Raw genomic sequence first — 8,951 nt, forward strand, 5'->3', positions numbered from 1 at the left:
GCCAATGCCGCGGTGCGCCAGCCGAATCCGCGCTACCACAACCTCAGCGTCACGACCCTCTCTCTGGTTCAGCGATCGGTGCGTTATGGCTTGAGTGATCTGCATTGGACCTCCACTATGCGCGCTGAGTACGATACTCTTGTCACCAACCGGACTTGGACCCTTGTTCCTCACCCCCCTAGAGCGAACATCATCTTGGGAAAGTGGGTTTTTCGTCACAAACTCCTCTCGGATGGTTCTCTCGACAGGTACAAGGCTCGCTTGGTTGTCCGTGGATTTGCACATCGTGCCGGTGTTGACTTCTCTGAGACTTTCTCTCCGGTCGTCAAACCCGCCACTATCCGTGTGGTTCTTCAGCTGGCCACCTTGTCGTCCGCTGCCTTGCCTCCCTCGGCATTCCTATCGCTGACTCAGGAGGAGTCGGCCTCCCAGGCCACGCTAGGCCCTCGCCTCATGGCTTTGGATGATCCGGCCACCCAGGCCACGCCGGGCCCATGCCTTTCGGCTCTGGAGGAGCCGGGCGCACCCTCAACTGGGGTCTCGGGGGCCTTGTCAGCTCAGGAGGAGCCGGCCCCCTCGGCCCTGTCTGTGCCCTCATTGCCGTCTACGACCGGGCCCTCTGGCTCCTGGTCGGCTCAGGAGGATCTGGCCCTCTCAGCCCCGTCGGCGCCCTTGACGCCATCCACGGCCGGGCCTTCTCGCGCATCGAGGACGCCCTCGACACCAACACCCGTGGCCTCGCCTGCGTCTTCATCATCATCCGAGCCGGCTGTTGTGGCCCGTCGCCGCGGTCCACGCCCGCCTCCCCCGCCGCCTCACCACCCCATGGTGACGCGCGCCAAGGACGGGGTGCGCCAGCCGAATCCGTGCTACCACAACCTCAGTGTCATGACCCTCTCTCCGGTTCCACGATTGGTGCGTTCTGTGTTGAGTGATCCGCATTGGACCGCCGCAATGCGCGCTGAGTATGATGCTCTTATCGCCAACCGGACTTGGACCCTTGTTCCTCGTCCCCCTATGGAGAACGTCATCTCGGGAAAGTGGGTTTTTCATCACAAACTCCTCTTGGACGGTTCTCTCGACAGGTACAAGGCTCGATAGGTGGTCCGTGGATTTGCACAACATGCCGATGTTGACTTCTCTGAGACTTTCTCTCCGGTCGTCAAACCCGCCACGATTCGTGTGGTTCTTCGGCTAGCCGCCTCTTGCTGCTGGCCCGTACATCAGCTCGACATCAACAATGCTTTTTTGTACGGCCATCTTCAGGAGCGAGTTCTCTGCCAGCAGCAGACCAGGTTCGTTGACCCTCAGCGACCGGATGGTGTCTGCCTGTTGCCACAGTCATTATATGGCCTCAAACAGGCTCTACGCACCTGGTACCAGCGCATCGCCGCGTTTCTTGGTCTTCTCGGGTTTCGTAGCACCACCTCTAACACGTCGCTGTCCGTGCTACATCGGGCTGATCATGTGGCTATGCTTCTGCTCTATGTTGATGATATTGTCATCACTGCCTCCCGAGTGGATCTTCTTCGCGACATCATTGGTCGTCTCGGCTCTAAGTTTCGGCTGAAGGATCTCAGCGCATTGCACATCTTCCTCGGCATTAATGTGCGACGTGATGCCACTCGATTTTTTCTACATCAGGGCCAGTACACTCTTGATCTTCTGGACCGTGCCGGCATGAATGACTGCAAGCCAGCCGCCACACCTGCTGGGGCCAAGCCGAAGCTCTCCACCACCACTGGCCAGCCTGCTACCGACGCTGCTCTTTTACCGCAACATTGTGGGCGCCCTTCAATACCTTACGCTCACCAGAACAGACATCCTATTTGCGGTGCAGCAAGTTTGCTTGCATATGCACTCACCCCGTGATGTTCACTGGTATTTGGTCAAGCGCATTCTTCAGTACATTTGTGGCACACCGACCTACGGTCTTCGTCTCTGGGCATCCGCCTCGACTGAGCTTCTTACTTATACTGACGTGGATTGGGATGGCTGTCCCGAAACTCGACGTTCCATGTCTGGCTATTGTGTCTTCTTCGGTAACTCTCGTGTGTCCTGGTCCTCTAAACGGCAGCCTATTGTCTCTCGTTCGAGTGCTGAGGCCGAGTACCAAGCTGTTGCCAACGTCGTTGTGGAGACTTGTTGGCTTCGTCACCTTCTTGGTGAGCTTCGGATTTCTCTTCCAAAAGCTATTATGGTCTCTGTGACAACGTGTCGGCCACCTATCTCGCGTCTAATCTGGTGCAACACAAGTGCACCAAATACATTGAGCTCGATGTTCACTTTGCGCGCGAGAAGGTTCAGTTGGGTCAGCTTCCTGTTCTTCATGTACCGACCACCCAACAGTTTGCCGACATCATGACCAAGGTATTGACTACCGCTGCATTCTAGGTGTTCATTCCAGTCTTTGCATCGCCGATGCCGACGCTTCGACTGTGGGGGGGGGGGTGTGTTGAAACGTGATATCTTTGTATTTATTTCTGACTGACTCTCCTATTATCTCTAGCCTTGTATAGGTTGATTTCTAGAGATATTGTAGGGTTAGTTGGCTTGTCACGCGAGACATCTCCTGTATATATTGTAACCAACTCCAATGGAATACAATTGAGTTGCATCCTATAGTCTTCTACAAACATCAAGAGAAATTCTATCCACGTTCCTAGCCAACTCATCAATCTTAAGCAATTTTTCTTCAACCAAAGCATTGAAATTCTTTTGCGAACTCATAAATTCTTTAACACTAATCTCAAAATCAGAGGGCATCTTATTAAAATTTCCATAAGAGTTGTTGTAGGAATTACCATAATTATTAGAGGATTTATTAGGAAATGGCATAGAACTAAAGTTTCCTCTATACGCGTTGTTACCAAAATTGTTCCTACCAACAAAATTCACACCCATAGATTAATTATTATTCTCAATCAAAGTGGAAAAAGGCATATCATTAGGATCAGAAGAAACACTTTTATTAGCAGATAATTTCATAAGTTCATCCATCTTTCCACTCAAAACATTAATCTCTTCAATTGCAAGAAATTTTTTACTAGTGGATATTTCGGTGTGCCATTGAGAATAATTAACCATAATATTGTCTAGGAGTTTAGTAGCTTCTCCTAAAGTGATTTCCATAAAAGTGCCTCCCGCGGAAAATCTAAAAGATTTCTAGAAGCAAAATTCAATCCGGCATAAAGATTTTGTATAATCATCCACAAATTCGAACCATGTCTAGGGCAATTACGTATCATTAATTTCATCCTCTACCAAGCTTGTGCAACATGCTCATGATCAAGTTACTTAAAATTCATAATATCGTTCCTAAGAGAGATGATCTTAGCAGGAGGAAAATACTTAGAGATTAAAGCATCTTTGCACTCATTCCATGAATCAATACTATTTTAGGCAAATAAGAGAACCAAGTTTTAGCACGATCTCTAAGCGAAAACGGAAATAGCTTCAATTTAACAATATCATTATCCACATCTTTTTTATTTTGCATATCACACAAATCAACAAAGTTGTTTAGATGGGTAGCGGCATCTTCACTAGGAAGTCCAGAAAATTGATCTTTCATAACAAGATTCAACAAAGCGGTACTAATTTCACAAGATTCAACATCGGTAGTAGGAGCAATCGGAGTGCTAATAAAATCATTGTTGTTGGTATTGGAAAAGTCAAACAATTTAGTATTATCTTGAGCCATCGTGACAAACAATCAATCCAACACACAAGCACACAAGAAGCAAGCAAAAAGAGACAAACGGAAAAGGGCTGAAGAAAAGGCAAAGGTTTTCAAAAATCGTTTTAGACGTGGGGGAGAGGAAAACAAGTGGCGAATGGTAAATAATGTAATGCGAGGGAGAAGAGTTTATGATGGGTACTTGACTTGGTGTAGATGTCCCCGGCAACGGCGCTATAAATCCTTCTTCTACCTCTTGAGCATGCGTTGGTTTTCCCTTGAAGAGGAAAGGGTGATGCAGCAAAGTAGCGTAAGTATTTCCCTTAGTTTTTGAGAACCAAGGTATCAATCCAGTAGGAGACAATGCACAAGTCACCTAGTACCTGAACAAACAATGAAGAACCTTGCAACCAATGTGATAAAGGGGTTGTCAATCCCTTCACGGTCACTCACAAAAGTGAGATCTAATAAAGATAGTAAAGTAAATATTTTTGGTATTTTTGTTGTATAGATTGGAAAGTAAAGATTGCAAAATAGTAAACGAGATGCGGTGTAAATAAAAGAGATGAAATATAATAAGAAAGAGACCCGGGGGCCATAGGTTTCACTAGTGGCTTTTCTCAAGATAGCATGTATTACGGTGGGTGAACAAATTACTGCCGAGCAATTGATAGAAAAGTGCATAGTTATGCAGATATCTAAGGCAATGATCATGAATATATGCATCACGTCTGTCTCAAGTAGATCAAAACGATTCTACATCCACTACTATTACTCCACACATCGACCGCTATCCAGCATACAACTAGAGTATTAAGTTCATAAGAACAGAGTAACACTTTAAGCAAGATGACATGATGTAGAGGGATAAACTCAAGCAATATGATATAAATGCCATCTTTTTATCCTCGATGGCAACAATACAATACGTGCCTTGCTGCCCCAACTGTCACTGGGAAAGGACACCGCAAGATTGAACCCAAAGCTAAGCACTTCTCCCATTGCAAGAAAGATCAATCTTGTAGGCAAAACTAAACCGATAATCCGAAGAGACTTGCAAAGATATCAAATCATGCATATAAAAAATTCCAAGAAGAACCAAATAATATTCATAGATAATCTTGTTGATAAACCCACAATTCATCGGATCTCGGCAAACACACTTCAAAAGAGTATTACATCGAATAGATCTCCAAGAACATCGAGGAGAACTTTGTATTGAGAATCAAAGAGAGAGAAGAAGCCATCTAGCTAATAACTATGGACCCGAAGGTCTGTGGTAAACTACTCACGCTTCATCGGAGATGCAATGGTGTTGACGTAGAAGCCCTCCATGATCGATTCCCCCTCCGGCAGATCGCCGGAAGAGGCCCCAAGATGGGATCTCACGGGTACAGAAGGTTGCGGCGGTGGAAAAGTGGTTTCGTGGCTCTCTTCAATCGATCTAGGGTATAAGAGTATAAATAGGCAAAATAAGTACGTCGGTGGAGCTACGATGGGCCCACAAGGGTGGGGGCGCGCCTACCCCCTGGGCACGCCCTCCTCTCTCGCGGCCGCCTCGCGGAGTTCCAGACTTCAACTCCAAGTCTTCAGGATTCCTTTCTGTCTAAGAAAGATCATCATGAAGGTTTCAATCCGTTTGTATTCCGTTTGGTATCCCTTTTCTGCGAAACTCTAAAATAGGCAAAAAAATAGAAACTGGCACTGGGCCTCTGGTTAATAGGCTAGTCCCAAAAATAATATAAAAGTGCATATTAAAACCCATTAAACATCCAAAACAGATAATATAATAGCATGGAACAATAAAAAATTATAGATACGTTGGAGACGTATCAGGCCCAACCCCACGCATACCTCATCCATCGTTGGGTCGTCCGGATCGCTAGGAAGAGACCAAGGAGTGAGGGGCTACGTGACCAGTTAGGATCCCGAGTCGCGATGCTCGGGAGTCCCCCTTGACGTATGAACAAACCTCCATACCTTCCCTCATCGATGTCCCACATGGGAGGGGCGCGCGACGACCAGGTTCGGGTGACCTGACAGGGTGGCGTACGCTAGGCCTGACCTGAGCATAGCCCCCATGCCTAGCCCCCTCGTGCGACTCTCCCGAGGGGAAAGTGTTGCGATGAGGCTGGACACTAAGCCTGGCGGCTCCCTGAGGTTGATGCGGCCATGGGGCCGCCCCCAGTTGTTTATCACTAGCGCGGAGCATGGCGCTTCCGCACTTGCACGGGCATAGCCACTCCTCGACCGTGTCGACTGCCAGCGCGGAGCATGGTGCTGCCACTGGTTCATGGGTAGGGGCCCATTGAGTGGAGCTCCTGGGGCATGTACAACCCCGACCTAACACGTGGCTTGCACGACAGGGCTAGACGAGGTGTGTCTCGGCACTCGTGAGCCAGCGCAGTACTCACGAGGCCCTACCTCAAGGCGGGTCGCGCCTGAATTTGGTTCTTGATACTTGTGATGGCCCTGCGAGATGGTTAGACAACCCGCGCCGAATGAATCTCCTGAGGTTATCACATGAGAAGACCAAACACCAATGACCCCAGGAGGTGACGTGAACGGGGACGGCCCGCCAGACAGAGCTTAGTTGTTGGGTTTGTCGATGCTGCAAGGACGGACCCGAGCATAGACGCCGTGCCTAGTCTTCTCATGCGAAAATCCTGCAGAAGGACAAACGGTGCACGACTCCCATGGTGATGAGGCACCGGGTCGCGCGCCCTGGCTCATCCGCCCGTGATTAGCTCATGCGAGAACAAGGCACCAAGGGCCATGGGAGGTGACGTACACGGGAGCTGGCTCACGAGACAGAGCTCAGCCTCTTGGGTTTAGCGACGCTGCAGGGATGGACCCGAGCACAGACGCCGTGGCAGTCCTTAATCATGAGGCCGTCGTGGGTGGCTTTGCAAGGGCATACGATGTTCATGGTATCAAAGTACCGGACAAGCATATAATAATCATAAAGCAACTCATGGAGGGAGATAACGCTAGTTTTGATAGATGCAAAACATTACATGCCACAGGGACAGATTCACGTGACCTAGGGATGATGCAGCCCGAGGGGCGCCCCCAACAAAGCAAATTAAAGATGCAAAAGGATATATGTCGCAGGGACAGGCCCATGCGACCTGGGGATAATGCATGCCGTGGGGCGCCCCTAACTGAATAAACTGGAAAATGTCACCTGGCTCCATCACTGAAGGGATGTTGGAGTAGCCGAAGATGAGTGCCGAAGAAGTCGCTCCTCACGAGCCGCCTGGGTCCTGAACCTCGGGAGGCTCGTGAAGAACCGTCGCCATCTCCGCCAGGACTGCGTGGTGCCTAGCTCCTAAGCCACCACTATGCTCCACAAGCGACGCTGGAAGGTAACAGCCGTGCTTGGCAGACCAAAAGGCATGCGAACGTAGTTGTGAGGGGGCCCTCACACCGACCAACGTGCGATGGCCAGAAGCACTCTTGGGATGCGGCCCTGTTGAGCCCTAGAATGTTGACGCAGACGCGCAGCTCATTGTCCTCGCCAGGATAAGGAGCCGCTCCAGGTGGTAGGCGGCTATCTCCGCACATGTCTCTCGCCTCTTGAAGCTCCTTGGTCGCTGTCGGTGTCAAAACCGGCGGATCTCGGGTAGTGGGTCCCGAACTGTGCGTCTAGGTCGGATGGTAATAGGAGGCAGGGAACACGATGTTTTACCCAGGTTCGGGCCCTCCTGATGGAGGTAAAACCCTAAGTCCTGCTTGATTAATATTGATGATATGGGTAGTACAAGAGTAGATCTACCACGAGATCAAGGAGGCTAAACCCTAGAAGCTAGCCTATGGTATGATTGTTGTATATGGAGTTGATTGCCTACGGACTACAACCCTCCGGTTTATATAGACACCGGATAGGGTTAGGGTTACATAGAGTCAGTTACAATGGTAGGAGATCTTGAATATCCGCATCGCCAAGCTTGCCTTCCACGCCAAGGAAAGTCCCATCCGGACACGGGACGAAGTCTTCAATCTTGTATCTTCATAGTCTAGGAGTCCGGCTGAAGGTATAGTCTGGCTACCCGAACACCCCCTAATCCAGGACTCCCTCAGTAGCCCCTGAACCAGGCTTCAATGACGACGAGTCCGGCGCGCAAATTGTCTTCGGCATTGCAAGGCGGGTTCCTCCTCCAAGTCCTTCATAGAAGATTGTAAACACCAAGAGTAGTATCCGGCTCTGCAAAATAAGCTTCCACATATTGCCATAGAGAGAATAATATTAACACAAACCAAATCTGCTGACGTATTCCGCAGTGCGTCATCAAACTACAGCCAAGTCCTTCACTCGAATCGTTTTCACTTTTCTACCTCAGGGTGTTTTGCAAGGCGGTTTCCTTGGCACGTCTTGTGAAAGCAAAGATCGTGTACCCCCCTTTTACGAGATTCTCATCAATACGGACGTGAGTAACCCAATCGTGCCCGTTAGCATGTTTTCTCAATTAAAGGCGAGTCCCAAACGGTTACGGGGAGGGCTCCTGGTATTCAACCTCTTATAAAGAGACCAGGGCCTTACTCCTCTTCTCCAATCCCAAAACAAGTTTGCCCATCGCCTCGAGTTCCAACACCCTAGGCTCCAGATTCCGGGCGCCCCAGACCTTCGACAATGTCCGGTTCCGACCTTCAAGGCCGATGGATGCCCTCCTCCGTCACGGAGGAGGACGTGCTAAAGTTGAGAGAGGCTAAGTTCTTGACCGCCGAAATTTCGCACAGGTTGCCTCCTCAAAGGCAGGCTATCCCCAGTCCCCAGCCCGGTGAGAGCGTAGTGTTCGTGTCTCACTTCCTTCAGGGGTTAGGCTTCCCGATGGATCCCTTTGTGAGGGGACTACTGTTTTATTACTGGCTGGAATTCCACGACTTAGCTCCGGAGTCCATCCTCCATATCTCCTCGTTTATCGTTGTATGTGAAGCGTTCCTCCATGTTACCCCTCACTTCGGATTATGGCTCAAGACTTTCAAAGTGGAGCCGAAGATGATAAAGGGACGGCACGCAGAGTGCAGAGGCGCTTTTATAAGCAAAAATGCTGATGCTCCATGGCCCGAGGGCTCTTTTCAAGAGGAGCTAGGCTTGTGGAAACGAGAGTGGTTTTATATCACCACTCCCCGGGGCACCAAGTGGGTGGCGCCTCCTGCCTTTCGCTCGGGTCCCCCACCACGGCTAGCGTCATGGGTTAACAGAGGGTTAGATTGGGGTTTTCCCAAAGACGTGCCTTGTTATAGGGCCGAATTAAGGATCTCTTGGAAG

The sequence above is a fragment of the Triticum urartu genome, chromosome 3 (assembly GCF_003073215.2).
Source record: "Triticum urartu cultivar G1812 chromosome 3, Tu2.1, whole genome shotgun sequence".
Taxonomy (NCBI): domain Eukaryota; kingdom Viridiplantae; phylum Streptophyta; class Magnoliopsida; order Poales; family Poaceae; genus Triticum; species Triticum urartu.